At 42.0% G+C, this 23,004-nt stretch overlaps 1 pseudogene across 1 annotated transcript; it reads left to right on the top strand.

The window, feature by feature from the left end:
- The first annotated feature begins 9,064 nt into the window (after positions 1 to 9,064).
- On the top strand, positions 9,065 to 18,000 carry LOC311104406 (pyruvate dehydrogenase (acetyl-transferring) kinase isozyme 2, mitochondrial-like; annotated as a pseudogene). Its single transcript, XR_014615791.1, has 11 exons — positions 9,065 to 9,268; positions 9,907 to 10,048; positions 12,378 to 12,449; positions 12,721 to 12,905; positions 13,751 to 13,840; positions 14,081 to 14,158; positions 14,336 to 14,412; positions 14,567 to 14,665; positions 15,820 to 15,930; positions 16,137 to 16,252; positions 16,374 to 18,000. The product of XR_014615791.1 is annotated as a pyruvate dehydrogenase (acetyl-transferring) kinase isozyme 2, mitochondrial-like (transcript).
- The last annotated feature ends 5,004 nt before the right edge of the window (positions 18,001 to 23,004 follow it).

Raw genomic sequence — 23,004 nt, 5'->3', positions numbered from 1 at the left:
CAAATCTTGCAGCTGTGATGGCACACTGTGGTTTTTCACCCAGTAGATAGGGGAGTTTATCAAAATTGGATTTGTTTTCGAATTCTTTGTGGATCGCTGTAATCTGAGGGAAATATGTGTCTCTAATATGGTCATACATTTGGCAGGAGGTTAGGAAGTGCAGCTCAGTTTCCACCTCATTTTGTGGGCAGTGTGCACATAGCCTGTCTTCTCTTGAGAGCCAGGTCTGCCTACGGCGGCCTTTCTCAATAGCAAGGCTATGCTCACTGAGTCTGTACATAGTCAAAGCTTTCCTTAAGTTTGGGTCAGTCACAGTGGTCAAGTATTCTGCCACTGTGTACTCTCTGTTTAGGGCCAAATAGCATACTAGTTTGCTCTGTTTTTTTGTTTGTTCTTTCCAATGTGTCAAGTAATTCTCTTTTTGTTTTCTCATGATTTGGTTGGGTCTAGTTGTGTTGTTGTTGTTGTTGTCCTGGGGCTGTGTGGGGTCTGTTTGTGTTTGTGAACAGAGCCCCAGGACAAGCTTACTTAGGGGACTCTTCTCCAAGTTCATCTCTCTGTAGGTGATGGCTTTGTTATGGAAGGTTTGGGAATCGCTTCCTTTTAAGTGGTTATAGAATTTAACGGCTCTCTCTCTCTCTCTCTCTCTCTCTCTCTCTCTCTCTCTCTGTCTCTCTGTCTCTCCCAAGCGCCAGCACTACAAAGTTTCAGCCGCTCAGTGCTATATGTCCTGCATGCGAAATATAATATAGCCAGCAGATGGCGACCTTGTTTTATCCACTGAACAAAAACATAAACGCAACATGTAAAGTATTGGTCCCATGTTTCATGAGCTGAAATAAAAGATCCCAGAAATGTTCCATATGCACAAAAAGCTTATTTCTCTCTAATTGTGTGCACAAATGTGTTTACATCTCTGTTAGTGAGCATTTCTCCTTTGCCAAGATAGTCCATCCACTTGACAGGTGTGGCATATCAAGAAGCTGTTTAAACGACATGATCATTACACAGGTGCACCTTGTGCTGGGGACAATAAAAGGCCACTCTAAAATGTGCAGTTTTGTCACAACACAATGCCACAGATGTCTCATGCTTTGAGGGAGCGTGCAATTGGCATGCTGACTGCAGGAATGTCCACCAGAGCTGTTGCCAGAGAATTGAATGTTCATTTCTCTACCATAATGTCGTTTTAGAGAATTTTGCAGTACAACCAACTGGCCTCACAACCGCAGACCATGTTTATGGCGTCGTGTGGGTGAGCGGTTTGCTGATGTCAATGTTGTGAACAGTGCTCCATGGTGGTGATGGGGTTATGGTATGGGCAGGCATAAACTATGGACAATGAACACAATTGCATTTTATCAATGGCAATTTGAATGCACAAAAATACCACGAAGGCCCATTGTGAAGCCCATTTTTTAAAAGGTGTCTGTGACCAACAGATGCATATCTGTATTCCCAGTCATGTGAAATCCAGAGATTTATTTCAATTGACTGATTTCCTCCTATGACCTGTAACTCTGTAAAATCTTTGAAATTGTTTCATGTTGCGTTTATATTTTTGTTCAGTATAATTCACAGACCTGTCATCAATGATGTTGATAGTACCCTTGCATATGTTGTACATAATCTGAATACTGTATAGTCCAGTGTTAAGGTCATTGTTTAGCTGGTTAGGCTAGTACTGGAGAGATTGTCTCACAAGCACAGACGCTCAAAGCGGAGAACCTCAATAACGCAGGAACTTGAGGCTAAGCTGATCCTAAATCAGTTCTTACATGCAGAAGGTCACTAGAGCAGAGTTCAACATTCATATGGGGTTTACATGTAGGCCTAACAGAAGATCAACTTAGTGGCCTTATGATTAGAGAGTTTGCCCTTAGAGTCGAAGGTTTGGAGTTGGATCCCCTGCCGAGCCATACCAAAGATTGTTAAAACAGGACCCGATGCGTCTCTGCTTTGCACTAAGCATTAAGGAGATAGATTGGGGGTAAGGCTAGTGTCCTGTCCAGGGGGTGTACTTGTACAGGCTCCTGCTGCTATGAGGCATTCCGGCTCGCACAAACCTGCTACCTACTTACTACTAGAAGATCAAAACCCCATGAAGAGCAAAACTAATGACACACATATAGAAGTAGCATGTAAATTACATGTATGTTAACTTAATACACTTACTCCACCGCAGTCTGTTAATGTCATGTTAAAAACAGGAAACGCAATTGATATAGCAGACACTAGGTTCCTCTCCACATGATAGAGCACGGTATGTCAATTCTATGTTTGGCCAACTGTTAAAAACGGTTATAAATGCCACCTCACCTTAATGTTTCACCCAGATCTGCCCTCTCCTGCAGTTGAGCCTGTGCCACACACACAGACCTCACCTTACGCTTTACAAGCATGTCTCTCACACCATCTAATTCCATCGTAATCAAGAAGGTCTCATCCACTAATATGAAACCATAGCCTATCTCACAGTCATACAATCTATTTACAAGATATGGGTATTTAGACTGTCAGTGTCTAAATTTAGTCTCAGCTTCCTCCATCTAGGACATATGGAATATTACTAGTCTGAGCTGTTGAGTCTATAGTCATTAGCTAGGCCTACAGTCACTGTGGAGGCAGGATATATATGTGATTTCAGATTGTCTATACAGAAGAGGGTAATGTGGGCACTCCCAAATAATCAGGTGCTAGTAAATATACCATACAATCCTGACACATAAATAACACGTTGAATACAGTGTCTATAGACTCTATTCACCTCAGTTTCACAGTTTCCACAGTGTTGCTTTGAGTCTGCAATTCTAAAGATGTTTTTGATTTTCTACAGAAATAAATCAATAATGGTAAATCAATATGTAATGACTTTGCCATTTTAAAAAACAGATGTTTACTAGGTACCAGGTAAACATGTTTACCAGGTAAACATACGTTGATTGATATATTGATTGATGATGTTTATTGTCCTCAAGAGGAAATTCTTTCCACAGCTCACCACAAGCCTACATACACAACAAGAAATAACATCCCTGACTCCTTCCATGTAAACATGTGTAACGGTACCCTGTCACTGCTTGGGTTTCACTGGGTGCTGAATGCTTGGCATCCCAATGTCTATTACCATGGTACTCCCCACTTGACCACAACTAGTCTTTTCCACGTCAACAAACTATATTGGGCTGGGTAGGGGGGAGAGGGGGTTGTTTTTACTGGGTGAGAGGTCGAGGGAGAGGGGCTTTCTAAGAAGAGAGATCAGGATACTGGGCCAATCTTTCCCAAGCAAGATGTGATTAATAAGTGTGCACCATTTACAGTCTATTAATACATGGCTATTCATATTGTATTAATATATGAATAGAGGTTATTAATACCTGTTTCTGTTCGTCACCTAATTTGACGATTAAACGTGTTGAAATGTGTGCTCTAGAGTGCTGAGTGATGCACTGTGAGAAGGAGATTTCGTAGGAACAGACGTTTGGACAAATTGGGCAAGACCTGTCTCATCTCATTTGACATTATTTCCAGTTAACCCTGGTCCAGTACAAAACTGTTTCTATAGCAAGAGGATAAGGGTGGTGTTCAATGATGAAGGACCAGGAAGATGATTTTCATGTGGATTTTTTAAAACATTCATGACTAATAAAGTAATCTAATCTAACGGTGGTCATCAATCGTCCATAGTATTAGCTATTACTACTCAAAACAGTTAACATAATAATACAGAATACATATATAAATGTTATGTCTTTAAAAAGTGGTTGAAATAACCATCTACAAAATGTTATTTCGATACTGTATATAGCATAGAATGTCTAATGTCCATGCACATAATCATTGCTTCTCCTGAATGCTGTGTGGTCTGTGGTGTAATGCATAGTGATCTAATCAGTCTAATGCTAGCTAAATGCTAGTTAATACACCCAACCTTGTTTACCAATCGACTGTTCACTCAGATCTAATGTTTTTGTCATTTTCCCCGCAGGCCACAGGGAAAGCAACAGGTTGGTGCATTGCTTATTGGCCTGGAAAAGTGAGTATTCATTGACTGGCAGTGGGCCATTGTGCTATGTGCTTGTAAAGCAATTCAGTCTGAGGACATTCTGAGGACATTAGGCAGCTAGTGCTCTCCATACTGATATATACTGTATTACGTAATCAACATATTCCTATCGCTCTCTCTTGTTTGGGCCCACAACATTTCTAACCTATTGAGCAAAATTGTGTAGATTGCACTGTATATGAACTTCCTTTTTTCCCACTTTAGTGTATATATGACAACACTGGTGAACTTTAGATGGTTAGGACACTATTGTAGGCCAGGCTATATGGTTAGCACACTAGTAGACTATACAGCTAATACTGTCAAAGCAGCGGGGCAGTATTTTTTTTATTATTTATTTCACCTATATTTAACCAGGTAAGCCAGTTGAGAACAAGTTCTCATTTACAACTGCGACCTGGCCAAGATAAAGCAAAGCAGTGCGATAAAAACAACACAGAGTTACATATGGGATAAAACAAAACATAAAGTCAAAAAAATACAACAGAAAATATATATACAGTGTGTGCAAATGTAGCAAGTTATGGAGGTAAGGCAATACATAGGCTATAGTGCAAAATAATTACAATTAGTATTAACACTGGAATGCTAGATGTGCAAGAGATTATGTGCAAATAGAGATACTGGGGTGCAAAAGAGCAAAATAAATAACAATATAGGGATGAGGTAGTTGGATGGGCTAATTACAGATGGGCTGTGTACAGGTGCAGTGATCGGTAAGGTGCTCTGACAGCTGATGCTTAAAGTTAGTGAGGGAGATAAGAGTCTCCAGCTTCAGAGATTTTTGCAATTCGTTCCAGTCATTGGCAGCAGAGAACTGGAAGGAATGGCGGCCAAAGGAGGTGTTGGCTTTGGGGATGACCAGTGAGATATACCTGTTGGAGCGCAGACTACGGGTGGGTGCTGCTATGGTGACCAATGAGCTAAGATAAGGCGGGGATTTGCCTAGCAGTGATTTATAGATGGCCTGGAGCCAGTGGGTTTGACGACGAACATGTATTGAGGACCAGCCAACAAGAGCGTACAGGTCACAGTGGTGGGTAGTGTATGGGGCTTTGGAGACAAAACGGATGGCACTGTGATAGACTACATCCAATTTGCTGAGTAGAGTGTTGGAGGCTATTTTGTAAATGACATCGCCGAAGTCAAGGATCGGTAGGATAGTCAGTTTTACGAGGGCATGTTTGGCAGCATGAGTGAAGGAGGCTTTGTTGTGAAATAGGAAGCCGATTCTAGATTTAACTTTGGATTGGAGATTCTTAATGTGAGTCTGGAAGGAGAGTTTACAGTCTAACCAGACACCTAGGTATACTATGACCTGCACAGGGTGCACTGACCCCACCAATACCAGGATGGAATCCAACTGATTGTTATATAATCCTGAGCATCGCCCCTCATGTCTACTGGTCAGATTACCTGGATCACTGTCCTGTGTTTATATTCACTACCACAACAACTAATCATTCTAAATTACACATCCCTTTAACCCAGACTCTCCTTGTCTCTCGGTCTCGTCACGTCCCTTCACAAGCTAGCCAATGAGTAAACATAGCTATGTAGCTTCATCAAAAGACAAGTGCTGGTCAACTGGATTAACTGTGTCCTGATGTCTACATGCCGTATTAGGATTGATCATCACCATCTCCTTGGACGATCATGCCCACACCCTGTCTGATAAGAGGGTAGAATCCCCAGACTCCCTGTCTTTCTCTATCTCTCTATCTCTTACTTGCACTAACTCTCTCTCTCTCTCTCTCTCTCTCTCTCTCTCTCTCTCGCTCACTCACACACTATAGTGGAATTTGGCTGGTGATAATTAATTAAAAAAATTTAAAAAAAGATTAATTATTTATTACACTTCTATAGCGCTTTTCATAGAATCTCAAAGCGCTTCAAGAGCAAAAAAACAAACAAGCAATATATCATGATGGGTCAACCATTAGAGGCCAAGCCTTTGAAAGCTGCATCCTCCGAAGATCGAGAGGGTCAGTTCATGGCTTGAGCGGAGGGCGCTAGACAGAGGATGGTAGATGATGGTGATCAAGTCTGCTTGTAGAGGGCAAGTCTGGGAACCATCCTGTCTTATAGCCACTAGACTTCTCCTCTTCCACTCTGTGTAGCACCCACTTGGGTGATGCCTCAGCAGCTCTGGGCGCCAGAAAGCTCGCCACACAAATGTTCTGAATAGTAGCCAGTAGTCCTCATTATGAGCCCTCTGCCTCTGGTATAAGCAGCCCACTCTAACCAATATAATCCTGTCCCTCACTGCTGCTGTTGTCATTGATCATAGATCCAAGCCTGTTCTCTCTCTCTCTCTATCTCACTCTCCCTATCTATTCTCTCTATCTACAGTGCATTCGGAAAGTATTCAGACCCCGTGACTTTTTCCACATTTTGTTACGTTAAAGCCTTATTCTAAAATAGATTCAATCATTTTTTCCCCTCATCAATCTACACACAACACCCCATAATGACAAAGCAAAAACAGGTTTTTATATTTTTTGGCTAATTAATTAAATATAGAGAACTGAAATATCACATTTACATAAGTATTCAGACCCTTTACTCAGTACTTTGTTGAAGCATCTTTGGCTGCGATTACAGCCTCGAGTCTTCTTGGGTATAACGCTACAAGCTTGGAACACCTGTATTTGGGGAGTATCTCCAATTTCTTCTCTGCAGATCCTCTCAAGCTCTGTCAGGTTGGATGGGGAGCGTCGCTGTACAGCTATTTTGAGGTCTCTCCAGAGATGTTCGATCGGGTTCAGGTCCGGGCTCTGGCTGGGCCACTCAAGGACATTCAGAGACTTGTCCCGAAGCCACTCCTGCATTGTCTTGGCTGTGTGCTTAGGGTCGTTGTCCTGTTGGAAAGTTAACCTTCGCTCCAGTCTGAGGTCCTGAGCGCTCTGGAGCCGGTTTTCATCAAGGATCTCTCTGTACTTTACTCTGTTCATCTTTCCCTCAATCCTGATTAGTCTCCCAGTCCCTGCCGCTGAAAACATCCCCACAGCATGATGCTGCCACCAACGTGCTTCACCGTAGGGATGGTGCCAGGTTTCCTCCAGATGTGACGCTTGGCATTCAGGCCAAAGAGTTCAATCTTGGTTTCATCAGACCAGAGAATCTTGTTTCTCATGGCCTGGGAGTTTTAGGTGACTTTTGGCAAACTCCAAGTGGACTGTCATGTCTGTCTGGCCAGTCTACCATAAATGCCTGAATGGTGGAGTACTGCAGAGATGGTTGTCCTTCTGGAAGGTTCTCCCATCTCCACAGAGGAACTCTGGAGCTCTGTCAGAGTGACCATCGGGTTCTTGGTCAACTCCCTGACCAAGGCTCTTTTTATTTTTATTTTTATTTATTTTTTTGTCATTTAGCAGACGCTCTTATCCAGAGCGACTTACAGTCATACCGGCCCCCCATGGGAATCGAACCCACAACCCTGGCATTGCAAACGCCATCCCTGCCGGCCAAACCCTCCCCTACCTTGGACGACGCTGGGCCAATTGTGCTTCTCCCCGACGCTCTTAACCACTAAGCTACCTGCCGCCCCCATGACATGCACTGTCAACTGTGGGACCTTATATAGACAGGTGTGTGCCTTGTCCAATCAATTGACTTTACCACAGGTGGACTCCAATCAAGTTTTAGAAACATCTCAAGGATGATCAATGGAAACAGGATGCACCGGAGCTCAATTTCGAGTCTCATAGCAAAGGGTCTGAATACTTATGTAAATAAGGTATTTCTGGTTTGTATTTTTAATAAATGTGCAAAGAATTCTAAAAACCTGTTTTTGCTTTGTCATTATGGGGTATTGTGTGTAGATTGATTAGGATATATATAAAAAATAATGTAGTATAAGGTTGAAAAAGTCAAGGGGTCTTAATACTTTCAGAATGCACTGTATGTTCTGTACTGTACCTCACCTTGTTGATGGAAACACATGCTCTGTCATTTCTATATTGTGTTCTTAACCTTGTTATGGAAACACAGTGCCATGCCCGCTCCATAAACTCTCACCTTGTTGAGAATGAACACCATAAAAGGATTATGGTGGCGTGTTTACTACTATAGCATACAACGGCACCACTTGATTTTACAGTTTTAGATGATATTTGCCTGGTATTGTCTAAGGGAATATATGTTATATTTCTAGATGGTAACAAGCAGAAAAAGAAAAGGAAAAAATAATCGTTATGTACTTAATTTCTTTTGCAAATCACTCAATTTCCTTAGGATTTTTTTACATAGCCTAGTTCAGCAAACATGTAAGCTTCATGGTCTTGACATTTTTTTACCCCTCCCTGACTGGAATGGAGGTGTGAATGGAGGGTGTGTGAAGTTCAGTGCTCCTTGACCAAGTATTGATACCATTACTGTAAACATGTAAAGTATTTTTGTCTGTAATGTCTATTTCAGTGTGTCGGACCCCATGAAAACTAGTTGTTGCTAATAGGGATCCAAATCAAATCCAAATCAAACAAGTTACCCTGTTTTGATGGGTTGATGCCATGGTGACCATGCTTCCAAATAAAATTAACACAGGAATGTGAAAATATTGAAATAAGCTATCAATTATAATGCAATGACCTGTGCTCTGCATTCACAGTAACATTCAAATGGAGCCCTTGTTTTCTGGACAGCAGTAGGCTACCATCCCTGAACGTCACCTTTTTGAGGTTGTCATCAGCATAACAGAGATTATTTCCAGACAGGCGACAGACGTAGGCTACCAGTAGATGAATTGTCTGTGAACAGAGGTTATGTAAATTAGAAGTGGCAGACAATCTGTCAACACCATCATCATGTCCCTGTTGGGTTGTTGACAGGGCGTTGTGGGGTGGGTTTTTCAAGCACGGCGCACCCACCGCCCACTCTCATTGGCCAGTCCTGCGCATAACGCAATGCTATTGGCTGGAGAAGTCTACTTCATGACAACTCCGACTATCGCAATCTTCAGAAAATCAACATTGGTACCTAAACACTCGAGACAGACCTAAACTGACAGGAGCTACACATCTTGTATTGTGAACGGACATTTCTATTTTTCTTTAATATCGGAGGACTTTTATTTGCCTTGCACAATGAAGTTTGTCAGATTCCTCATGAAGAACGCTGCTTTGGCCAACGTGCCAAATCATATTGACCATTTCTCCAAATTCTCACCATCACCTTTGTCTATGAAGCAATTCTTGGATTTCGGTGAGTAGAATACAAACTCAACAGCATCATTTTGAATACCAATGTTATAATGTTGCTCTGCAAAGATTTCGAGCGACACAATGTTTCAATATTAATTTCAGTATCGTGCACACTGATAAAGAGGGACGTCATTGTATATTTTGCTGGCTTGCAGAATAACACTTGGTAGCAAATGTAAAGAAAATGGTCATTAAACCATAAACGACATAGGGGTGTAATCTAAATCTAAACTACAACACTGAATATGGTAATTAGATATCATTTTTCAATATGTTTACACTGACTTGTCTCATGTGCAAACAATACTACCTACGGATGAAGGCTGGTTCAAGTTTGACCACAAGCAGCAGACACATGTTTACTGAACATGTTTACATAAGGAGCGTGGTTGTTCCATCTAGCCAATCATAATGTTTAAATGTAGGCTACAACGTTACCATTGTTTTCAGTAACAATATGAGATACTGAAGGAATAGGCAGAAGCCTGTCTGCATAGGCCATAGTTTGGCATGCACCGATGATGATGAGGATAAATAATAATTATAATAATTATAGCTATTATTATTACACAATTGCTTTGATATATCCTCAAACACTTTTGCTCTAGCCTATCTAACTTTGACACCCACCATCTCCAGGTTCTACAAATGCCTGCGAGAAGACATCCTTCGCCTTCCTCAGACAAGAACTCCCTGTCCGGTTGTCCAACATCATGAAAGAGCTCAACCTCTTGCCGAACCGGTTGTTGACCACACCATCCGTGCAGCTCGTGCAACGCTGGTAAGAGCCAGCTAGAGCAATCAGGAACCTATCCGGAAATGTTTCACAAAACTCGCTTTGTGTGAGAAAACGTAAACCTTTAACGCGACAGTAGCCTATAATGTCGCCCTATAATGTACTATAATCAGGATATATCGTGCCACAGTGTCAGCACAAAAGTGTTTATTGTTTTCAGCATAGTGTACATACCTGCGGTTTGACTGAGCAACATTGTTATGGCCATTTGGCCAATGCACAGGACAGGCCAGCATAGCTCTAGTGTCGCAGCTGTGCGCCACTCACTCGCGCTGTGAACTTTGTCCCAGTTCCCTCCCCTCGTTGTTTTCGACGAACGGCTGTCTTGCCATGAACAGTTGAAACGGGGGTAAACTGTACAATTGCACTTGTGTAATAGCCAATGAAAGTATATTGCACTTTTGGTTTTGATTAAGGAATTCACAAAATACCTTTACAGAAAACAATTAACGGCAGAAATCTGATGTTTTAGAATGTGCATTGGAATGCCTTAACTCAATTTGATCATGTTATTTTATTGCACTTCTTTGTTATAACATGATTTGACTCTGTATGGTATTCTTTGGTGTATTTTCTTGGTATGACTGAATTTTATGATCAGAAGTGTCAACTGATCAACACAACGAGCACATCGAGCGCGTGCGCAGCTCTGTAGCATGTTGATGATATGGGCTCAATTATTAAACGTATATCTCCAGTTTGCGCGCCCCCGCTATAAACGGGAAGATGTTTTTCTTGCCATCGCTGCGGGAGAACATAGCGTTCCAAAAGTATCTGTGTACTGCTGTGTAATTGTAACGTTCTGCCTCTGCTGGAGTCGGATGACTTTAAATTAACTTTGCTTGGAATAGGGTATATAATAAATAATAATATGCCATTTAGCAGACGCTTTTATCCAAAGCGACTTACAGTCATGCGTGCATAATTTTTTTTTGTGTATGGGTGGTCCCGGGGATCGAACCCACTACCTTGGCGTTACAAACGCCGTGCTCTACCAGCTGAGCTACAGAGGAAACCTGAGAAAGACTTTCTAACAAAGAAAAACATTAAAAACAAACTTCCCAGATTCCTGAGGTGAACAATTTGATTTAGTGTCCATAGTTAGATCACCATTACAATGCACATGTACACATAGCTGTAATTACACATCTAGTCAATGGGATTGATCATCTAATAATCTAACAGCTCTAGTAAACAGGTATTATAATTTATTATGTCAACTTGAACTGCCATCATCAAGATGATAACTGGCATATGATAGATAGTAGGTTCCCATTATATAAAGAAGACAGTGCACTGCCCTGATATGTAATCTTGTTTTCCCTGTAGGGGGGTAAAGGGAGTGGCTGGAGCTGGGGGTGGAATGTTCTTGGCATACTGCCCTCTAATTGGTGGAGGAGAGGGGCTGGGACCGCTGGGTTCCCATCTCTTGTTGTGTGGAGGTTGGATAGGGGTAGCTAGAATGGGAAGGGTGATTTTATTTTTTACCTGGACAGACAAACAGGAGTGAGCCACACCCAAAGTGAGAATAACATGTAATGAATCTGATGTTCAAAATGGATGGTTGACAACAAGCCTTCATAGGAATCGATATAAATGGAATATAGATTAAACAAAGCACTACATTGTTATGTTCTCTTATTCATGGATGCCTGTAGCAGTTACACATCGAGTAAAATGTAAACAAACATCTTAAGGTTACCCTAGGTTCCCTTTGCTAATAGACTGATTTAAACCAAATAAGGCTCATGTGCTTTCTTGCAGATTACTATTGGCTTGTTATTGTTGAATGATAATGAGTTTCGCCATCTTATTGATTAGCATGCAGCTCCTGTCCTAATGTGGACTGGCAGGCTGGAAGGAAAGCCTTGTGCAGAGCTTTGCAGAAATGAAGGCTCACGTCAAATTGGTTTAGTTGAACAGAAGAGGCTCACAGTGCTGTCCTAAGCAGCGAATGAGAATGTCAGTGGAGTAGATATACTGCTACATGGACATATTGAGACACACACACAATGTGCCCAGCAATGCGAGATGGATGAGGGGTGTCCTGGTATCAGAGCAATGCAGGGACAGGGATGCAGGAATGGCACCTAGCTGGTCCAAAAGCCAACTGGAAAATGACCAGTGCAAAAGTACCTTCCATATCTACTAACAGTCTCTATTGACAGAGCCTGAGCTTTACTATTTACTATTGAGAATCAATGTTTTTTTTTTTTTATCTCAGTATGTAAACAAATGTTAACAAGATGCCTGTTTGATTGTAACGTGGCAATAGTAAGGTCACTAAATGAACTCTTCCTTCCCTCTCTTCTAGGTACATCCAAAGCCTTATGGAGATCTTGGACTTCCTTGACAAGAGCCCAGAGGACCACAGTGTCTTGCAATCGTAAGTTTGCACCAGCTTTGGCTAACTCCTCCAAATTGTGGTCCTGTGTGGCTCAGTTGGTGGAGCATGGTGTTTGGAATGCCAAGGGTTGTGGGTTTGATTCCCGCTGGGGCTACCGTACGTGAAATGTATGCACGACTGTAAGTCGCTTTGGATAAAAGCGTCTTCTAAATGGCATATATTAATCATCCAATACTAACTCTGAAAAACTAGCAGGCTATTGACATGTTTGGGGGGAGATTGACAGCCCCCTTTCTCTCATTCTCTCCAGGTTTGTTGAGTCCCTGGAGACCATTAGGAACAGGCACAATGATGTGGTACCCACTATGGCGCAGGGCGTCATCGAGTACAAAGACAACTTCGGCCAGGACCCGGTCACTAGCCAGAACATCCAGTACTTCCTGGACCGATTCTACATGAGCCGTATCTCCATCCGCATGCTCATCAACCAGCACAGTAAGTCCCGCCTCTGAGGTCACAGGCATTCCTCATTGATCAGTTCAAAATAAGCTTGTCAGTTAAAGCTATCTGTTTATTTTCAAACATAGTTTAGGGGAAGTGCTTTTGGGACTTGCCAACCTCTCACCAATTCCAGAGGAGCAATTCTTAGAAAATAGCTGTTCCTGATGGTTGACAGGGATTCACCTAAATCAGTTTGGCCTTGACCAATCCAATTCAATTCCCCTTAACTGAACCTGCAACTCAAGCAGAATGCAATGCAACAATTTGGCCCTGGCATTGAGCAAGCCGTTTGAAGCTGAGAGTAATGCTTACACTGTTATTCTTGACACACATCCAAGTACTGTTCTAATTGTGCTGGCAACCAGTTATACAAGAGTTGGCATGGAAAGACTGACATAGGTACTTGCACATGCTGAGGTAGACTTTTTTGACAGTCTCAGCCCGGAGGCCTGACTATAGGACAGGAAAATAGGGTTGTTAAGAGAATAAAGATCTCACTTTACTTGTTTTGCATCTAGAATGTTCCGACTATAGTAGGATAAGTAGTGTCCATGCTGTGCTATGGGTACAGTATTTTGTGTTGTCAGCTCTTGTGAAACCAATAAAAAACAGGTTCAAACTGCTCTTAGGGTTTGGACTACTTTTTTTTCCCCCCACCCACCTCAGCACTATTTGTCCAAGGCCATTCAAACAGAACTGGGCCTTGCCGGTCCTCTCCTGCCCAGTCTTGGCTTTTTCAATCATTCACCAAAACATTTTGGACTTGGTCCACCACACGTAACATTCTAACTCTCCCCCATTTTCCTCTCCTCCTCCCCTTGTCCCCTTTTTCTCTGCAGCTCTTGTTTTCAACGGGAACACCAACCCAGCCCACCCCAACACCATCGGGTGCATTGACTCCCTGTGTGATGTCACTGAAGTGATTCGAGGTAAGAGAACCAGTCTTTGGGGCTTACTCATTCAATTGGTCTGAGGTGAAAATGAGGTGGTAGGGGGATAGAAATACCCAGTTTGATGTGCTTATTCTGTTTACTTGAAGCTGATAACTCACAAAGAGGGGCTCTACCTCCGCTATCATCAAATCAAATCAAATCATGTTTGTTTGCAGAGTGAGAGCTGGAAACAGCTAATTACATTTATTTCTTTCCTTCTTGTCTCTTTCTCTCCAGATGCGTTTGAGAGTGCCAAGATGCTCTGTGAGCAGTACTACCTCGGGGCCCCTGAGCTGGAGCTAAGGGAGATGAACGGTAAGCAGAGCAGGCCTCTACACACACTCTCACCCTTAATGTGAATTTGAAAAAAATAACTAACACATTATCTTAAAAGCTAAATAGCATCACATGCAGTACATTAGTAGCTATTAATAGGGAACTAAACGGATGCAATTATGTGGACTTCAGAGTCTGTTATCATTTCCTTTTCAGCCAACAATGTCAGAGAGCCAATCCAGATCTCTTATATCCCCTCCCATCTCTACCACATGCTGTTTGAGCTCTTCAAGGTGAGTCCATATAATAATATCTTAAAACTCAAAGTGTATGATAGGGAGGACATTGGCTGCATGACTTTAGTACAGTAATATCAAAGTATGATGGTGTGTGGTCAGATTTGATGTGTTGCCAAATACCTGAACGTTCTCTTTTGATGTCACCCAGAATGCCATGAGAGCTACAATTGAGACCCATGAAGTCAGCCACAACCTCCCACCCATCAGAGTCATGGTGGCCCTTGGTGGAGAGGACCTGTCAATCAAGGTGAGTGACAGGGCAGACTACCAATCACAGTGCTCATATAGCCTTGCAGGAATTAGAATTGCGATAATGAGAGAATTGGGGCAAAGTGTAGAACTGTTGGAAACTTGGTGAACCAAAATCTAAAACTGAACGTTTCTAATACAGTTAAACTCCTTGAAACAACAAACCCAAAATAGAACCAACACATAAGCCTATGTAACCTCTAACCTTAAACACAATCCTGTTATTCATTGAAACTCCCTCATTGCATAACCACTACAAATCCTTAGCTGAAACAACCCAACGGTTTGTAAGAGAAAGATGATGCTGGCTGTAATGTTGTGCCATATCCTACCTCTATTGTGCCCTCTGCCTAGTTCACCCCCTAGTACAGCCTTGATTGAGTTATCCAAGGCTTCATTCTTATCAGTGATTAATAGAGCCACTGAGCCATGCTCTCATTAACAGGTATCTAAAGCCATATTTAGTAAGGGATTAACTAAAGCTGCTTTTGGTTGATATCGTTAACCTTTCCCCCAATTAGAATCTTAGTAGTGGTGAATGTGAAACTATGGCTGTCTCAATGAATTGAGCTAAATCCCCTCATAATCCACCTCCACCACCAGGTCCATCTCCTCACCTCTGCACTAGATGCCTTGATTATCCCTAATGACCTCAGCATTTTCTTCTCTCCGGCCCAATGTTCTAATCCCAGGTTTATATCATAGGAATTTTTTCATGTGTTCTTGCCCAATATGTAGAGTGTTAATCAGTGATAGCCCAACTTAAATAGACCCAGATTGAAAAATACAACATTTGAGATAAACTGGTTTGAGCTGAAGTTTAATCTCTCTCTCTCTCTCTCTCTCTCTCTCTCTCTTCTCTCTCTCTCTCTCTCTCTCTCTCTCTCTCTCTCTCTCTCTCTCTCTCTCTCTCTCTCTCTCTCTCTCTCTCTCTCTCTCTCTCTCTCTCTCTCTCTCTCTCTCTCTCTCTCTCTCTCTCTCTCTCTCTCTCTCTCTCTCTCTCTCTCTCTCTCTCTCTCTCTCTCTCTCTCTCTCTCTCTCTCTCTCTCTCTCTCTCTCTCTCTCTCTCTCTCTCTCTCTCTCTCTCTCTCTCTCTCTCTCTCTCTCTCTCTCTCTCTCTCTCTCTCTCTCTCTCTCTCTCTCTCTTTTTAGGTGATGGATAGGGGTGGTGGTGTCCCCTTAAGAAAGATCGAGACGCTCTTCAGCTACATGTACTCCACAGCTCCCAGACCGGACTTCGGTGACAATCACCGGGCCCCACTGGTAAGTGATACACACACATCTACTTATATAACCTCACAGAACCTGAAACCGCACAGTAGCCATACTTACAACTAGATAACCTTGTTTTCTTTAGCAGTTTTCTGTACCTTGAGGCCAAATATCCTATTTTTAACAGTGCTAATAGTTCCAACTAGGTCAATGTATTTTCATTAGCCATAACATTTCCCTATTGTGTGTCCCTCCAGGCTGGTTTTGGCTATGGGCTTCCCATTTCGCGCCTCTACGCGCGTTACTTCCAGGGAGACCTGCAGTTATACTCAATGGAGGGTCATGGTACCGACGCTGTCACATTCACATGAAGGTAAGAGGCAACTATCTAGTACCTCCTTATACACCTCAGATACTAATAACCTGTCAAGTTGTCACATCCCTAGACATGCTAATCGCTAACTCTATCTTCTATCCCCCACTCTCTCCCTCAGGCATTGTCCACAGATTCAGTGGAGAGGCTTCCTGTGTTCAACAAGACAGCTCTGAAACACTACAAAGTCAACCTGGAGGCAGATGACTGGTGTGTTCCCAGTAAGGAACCACTAGACCTGGCTATATACAGAGTCGCCAAGTGAACTTTGACCTTTCAATTACCTTAAGCCCTAAGGAGAGAGAAAAAGGGCCAAATCTAAATGGGACCTAATGCTGACGTGGTGGTGGGGGAAAGACGTCGCAACCATCCTGGAGGAAGTCAAGAAGGGAAGAAGCCTCTGATTGCACAGCTTTAAAGCCCCTAGTGGTTTCCTGTTTCAGGAAATGGGAAACCCACTCACTTCCTGTCCCCACTAAAGTTGTGTTCCTAGAAGGGGGGTTCAGGGAGAGAGGACTGAACCAGTGCCTTAGAAAGGCCATCTTCCAAATTGCAAGTGATTGTAGATCTAAAACTACCTGCTCCCCAAATTGCTACACAATATTATGAGTGTTTGATCAGTATGTTCCATCCCACACCAAGACCCTTAGCAGGAGCCTCCTGCCCCACTTAGAACAGTTGGATTTGGGGTTGACAGTAAAGGAGGGGAGCCTAAAGGTGAAGGAGCGGAGGTGTGAAAAATAGATCCTGGCAAAGATAGATGGTCAGAGAAGGAGAAAAATGAAGGCGCAAATGGGAGATCTTGTCATTCCAGTAGAACATGGGATCGACAATTTCAGAGTTTTGAAGGTTTAGATGAAGTACGTAGTCATGATGGTATTCACTGTGAAGAATAGCCACTTAATTTGAGGATCGTTTCAGTGGAGGTCGTATCATTTCAAATCCTTATCAGAGTATGGAGGACACACAAAGGGGGTGTTACTTAGCAGTTATCAGTGTTGTAAAGCATGGTGACAGCCAGAGTCTGGTTAGCCTTGTTGGCACCTCCCTTTGTTAGTCAGAGCAGCTATGTCCGGTTATAACCTGTTATGAAGGTTGAAGTTGTAGCATCATAAGTATTCGACTGTATCACATAGTATGTCAAACGTGTATGCCAAGTGGCCCACATTTCAAACATTAAACATTCTAATGTCCTTCTAATGTCCCTGATAAGTGCCTATGCATGCAGACAACAGATTGTTCACAAATATTAGCCAATTAGTCATTGTTTGTCTGGTATAAAAATCCTTTATTGTATATGGACCTACTTTTGTGTGGATTGGTCAGTGAGGAAAATGTATACGCAACATTGTTTTCTTTCCATTAGCTTCAACAAAATGTCCGAAACGTGAGCAAGTACAGACAGCCGAATGTATAGTTTGTAATTGTGTGGGATGGAATTCCTTGCATGTGTGAATAGCTTGATGTAGCATGTAGAAGAAAATGTGGAGATGCATTTCCTAAGATGGACGACTGCATAATAGAAGTTTGTTAGTGACAGTTTGTCCAGCTTTGCAATAGTATGAACACTATTGGTCCAGGTGTGCGCATACCTAGTTATAGTTCACCCAGTCAACTGAGTATCTTCTAATCAAGCCAGAAGGCTAGTTTGGTTTGTATTATACTTGAATTGAACAAAATGTACATTTCGAATGTCTTATTTTTATGAAGGAAGTGATTATGTAAAATACATCATGTCAAATAATGAAGTTATTTGTCTTTGTTGTCTTGATTAAAAAACGAACACATGAATGAACAACTGTGGCAGTAGTTTGATACTGTAAGGTCAAAGGTCAGTCATAACTATTCGCTGCTCTGGCACCCCAATGGTGGAACAAGCTCCCCTACGACGCCAGGACAGCGGAGTCACTGACCACCTTCCGGAGACACTTGAAACCCTACCTCTTTAAGGAATACCTGGAATAGTATAAAAGTAATCATTATACCCCCCCCTTCCCCCAGCCCCCCATAAAAAAAGATATATATATATATATATATATAAATAAAAATACAAAGTGGTTGTCCCACTGGCTATCATAAGTTGAATGCACCAATTTGTAAGTCGCTCTGGATAAGAGTGTCTGCTAAATGACGTAAATGTAAATGTAAATAATTGCTAAATAAGCAGCCTTCTGGACAGCGTAAGCATTTATGACTGAGTTAAGGTCAACGCTGCAACTTGCTGTGCTGATCCAGAGTCAGTCTCAGCATTTCAGCTCTACAGTCTGCTCTTCCTAGAACAGTTAAACATATACATACTATCAGAGAACATAGGGGCGGGATGGAGAGAGCCTGCTGCAGGAAGCAATCAATCTCGACCCGTCAGGCGGCGCCCTTGTAACCAATCAGAGAGGAGAGCACGGCCCAGCTTTATGTAACTGTCTCTTCAAGTGAGAAAAACAAGTGTAGGAGCCAGGAGCCAGCCATGCATTGAGATATAGACCTGAGTTATGTCAAGTACTGTTTCTCTGATGCGGCCACTGCCTTCAAAGGCACCTCATGAGTGTTGAATTAGGGTCTTTGTAGGACTCACTACAAATCTACAGAATTTGAATTTTGTGCCTTCAGTTGTTGCTAATACACTGTACAGTTATATGTACAGTATGTACAGTACAAAATGAAATCGCCATTCCATATTTTTTTAAATGTTTCCCGTTGCTTTTTTTTATTTCGACAACAGGTAACTTGGGATGGTTTCATAATGTGTTTCTTCTGCAGATGTGTATTCCATCACTGTCAAACTGATTTTCCCTTCTTGGAAAGGGTATATTCCTGGAAAGTGTGTTTGGGAGTGCCTGCGTCTGTGTCTGTGTGTGAGTGTGAGTGCGAGTCTGCGCACTGAGTCAAACTGCTGCGCTCCTCTCATTTTAGAACATTTTGTACAGCAGCTGTTTGTGGATGTGGTTGGTTAGGCCTATATGTTATATGAAGCGGTGAACATAATGTCTGCGCCAGCCATGACGCCCGATCAGAGAAGTGATGATTAACCTCTGCAGTCTTAGAAAGAAAAGGTACTATCTAGAACCTAAAAGGGTTCTTTGGCTGTCCCCATAGGAGAACCCTTGTTGGTTCCAGTTTAGACCCCTTTTGGTTCCAAGTAAAAACCATTTTGGGTTCCATGTAGAACCCTTTCCACAGAGGGTTCTACATGGGGACAGCCAAAGAACCCTTTTGGAACCCTTTTCTCTAAGTGTGGGGAACTATCTTCTCCCACAGATGGTCATCAGAGTAAGATTGATGAGTAGACATTCAATTCTGATTACATTCACTTTTTTATGCTTTTACAGCACAATAGTTCTACATTTTCTAATGACAATGATAAAAGAAATCCAAACAAAAAATATGGGTCAATACAACTTAGTGTAAAAAAAACAGTTGTACATAGAAACCTATACTCATGCATAGTATAACTAGGCTAATGTGTTCTAACATAGCTAAAAACAACAATACACAACCTAATCATCTTCCTCACTGTATTTATGACCAGTGGTGGAAAAAGTACCCAATTGTCATACTTGAGTAAAAGTAAAGATACCTTAATAGAAAATTACTCAAGTAAATGTGAAAATCACCCAGTAAAATACTACTTGAGTAAAAGTACGAAATTATTTAGTTTTAAATATACTTAAGTATCAAAAGTAAATGTAAATGCCAAAATATTCTTAAGTATCAAAAGTAAAAGTAAAAGTATAAATTATTTCAAATTCCCTATATTAAGCAAACCAGACGGCACCATTTTCTTGTTTTTTAAATTTACAGATAGCCAGGGGAACACTCCAACACTCAGACATATTTTACAAACAAAGCATTTGTGTTTAGTGATTCCGCCAGATCAGAGGCATTAGGGATGACCAGGGATGTTCTCTTGATAAATGTGTGAATTTGACAATTTTCATGTCCTGCTAAGCATTCAAAATGTAATGAGTACTTGTGGGTGTCAGGGAAAAATGGGTGGAGTAAAAAGTACATTATTTTCTTCAGGAATGTATTGAAGTAAAAGTAAAAGTTGTCAAAAATATAAATAGTAAAGTAAAGTACAGATACCACATAAAACTACTTAAGTAGTACTTTAAAGTATTTTTGCTTAAGTACTTTACACCACAGTTTACGACCTGCTATAGGAAAATGAAAGAGGTAGCACACTAGAGAGGTGGGGTGCATAGAGGACATTCTGGAGACTTTGCCCACCATGCAGGTTGTGTGTGGGGACTTTGGCAGCATTAGGTCTTTATGACTACAAACATCCACCCGTATCCATGTCTGGTACACTGACACACCTCAGTGAGATAAGAGCCGTGTGGGCAGACTGGAAACGAGGGAAAAATTAACAGACGGGTAGAGGTAGAGGAACTCTGACGCACAGACAGACAGGTTACATAAAGCCCTGGTGAATCTAGTGTGGGCAGACTGGTGGGGGTGAAGGTTGGATATGCGAAGCACCCGTGTCTTTGCCAATGGTTGAAAGCACCACTGTGTTAATGTTATTTCCCCTGGCTCCTGTTCATCAAGATGACAGTACTGTACGAATGGACCAAGCACCTGTCTAGAGAATGACTGAGTGGCGGGTGTCCCAAAGTAGTGAACCATATCTGGACAGTAAAGGCCCCACATTTACATAGATAAGCCGTATTCCATGCAGGTTGAGTTTCATAAGGTTATTTAAATGGGTTGATAACATCTTGACTAACTTCTGATGACAAAACGCCAAAATGACATATATGACCTTTCAGCTGTATGCCATGTAAAATCTAATTGAATGCTTTATATGAATATACAAACCATACTGCAGTAGGACTCTAAAGAGAGGACATAGCCGCGGGAAGTAGAGGGTGCTGCACCAACTGATAATTTTTTTTAAATATACAGTGCATTCGGAAAGTATTCAGATCCCATGACTTTTTCCACATTTTGTTTACGATACTGCCTTATTCTAAAATTGATTAAATTAAAAATGTTCCTCATCTACACATAATACCCCATAATGACAAAGCAAAAACAGGTTTTTAGAAATTTTTGCAAATGTATTAAACATATAAAACAGAAATACCTTCTTTACATAAGTATTCAGACCCTTTGCTTTGAAACTCGAAATTGAGCTCAGGTGCATCATGTTTCCATTGATCATCCTTGTGATGTTTCTACAACTTGATTGGAGTCCACCTGTGGTAAATTCAACTATTTAGACATGATTTGGAAAGGCACACACCTGTCTATATAAGGTCCCACAGTTGACAGTGTGTCAAAGCAAAAACCAAGCCATGAGGTCGAAGGAATTATCCGTAGAGCTCCGAGAAAGGATTGGGTCGAGGCACAGATCTGGGGAAGGGTACCAAAAAATGTCTGCAGCATTGAAGGTCCCCAAGAACACAGTGGTCTTCATCATTCTTAAATGGAAGAAATGTAGAACCACCAAGTCTCATCCTAGAGCTGGCCACCCGGCCAAACTGAGCCATCGGGGGAGAAGGGCCTTGGTCAGGGAGATGAACAAGAACCCTATGGTCACTCTGATTGAGCTCCAGAGTTCCTCTGTGGAGATGAGATAACCTTCCAGAAGGACAACCATCTCTGCAGCACTCCACCAATCAGGCCTTTATGGTAGATTGGCCAGACGGAACCACTCCTCAGGAAAAGGCACATGACAGACCGCTTAGAGTTTGCCAAAAGGCACCAAAAGGACTGGTGGTGGCAGCATCATGCTGTGGGGATATTTTTCAGCAGCAGGGACTGGGAGACTAGTCAGAATCGAGGGAAAGATGAACGGAGCAAAGTACAGAGAGATCCTTGATGAAAACCTGCTCCAGAGCGCTTAGGACCTCAGACTGGGGCGAAGGTTCACTTTCCAACAGGACAACGACCCTAAGCACACAGCCAAGACAACGCAGGAGTGGCTTCTGGACAAGTCTCTGAATGTCCTTGAGTTGCCCAGCCAGAGCCCGGACTTGAACCCGATCTAACATCTCTGGAGAGACCTGAAAATAGCTGTGCAGCAACGCTCCCCATCCAACCTGACAGAGCTTGAGAGGATCTGCAGAGAAGAATGGGAGAAACTCCCCAAATACAGGTGTGCCAAGCTTGTAGCGTCATACCCAAGAAGACTCGAGGCTGTAATCGCTGCCAAAGGTAAATGTGATATTTCAGGTCTTTATTTTTAATAAATTAACAAGAATGTCTAAAAACCAGTTTTTGCTTTGTCATTATGGGGTATTGTGTGTAGATTAATGAGGGGGAAAAAACAATTCAATCAATTTTAGAATAAGGCCTTCCTGCGACACCTGGTGTTGTAGGTCAAATCAAATCAAATCAAATTTTATTGGTCACATGCGCCGAATACAACAGGTGCAGACATTACAGTGAAATGCTTACTTACAGCCCTTAACCAACAGTGCATTTATTTTAAACAAAAAAAGTAAGAATAAAACAACAACAAAAAAAGTGTTGAGAAAAAAAGAGCAGAAGTAAAATAAAGTGACAGTAGGGAGGCTATATATACAGGGGGGTACCGTTGCAGAGTCAATGTGCGGGGGCACCGGCTAGTTGAGGTAGTTGAGGTAATATGTACATGTGGGTAGAGTTAAAGTGACTATGCATAAATACTTAACAGAGTAGCAGCAGCGTAAAAAGGATGGGGTGGGGGGGCAGTGCAAATAGTCTGGGTAGCCATGATTAGCTGTTCAGGAGTCTTATGGCTTGGGGGTAGAAGCTGTTGAGAAGTC

The sequence above is a fragment of the Coregonus lavaretus genome, assembly GCF_964263955.1.
Source record: "Coregonus lavaretus genome assembly, chromosome: 28".
Classification (NCBI taxonomy): domain Eukaryota; kingdom Metazoa; phylum Chordata; class Actinopteri; order Salmoniformes; family Salmonidae; genus Coregonus; species Coregonus lavaretus.
This window is presented reverse-complemented; position numbering and strand designations above follow the sequence as displayed.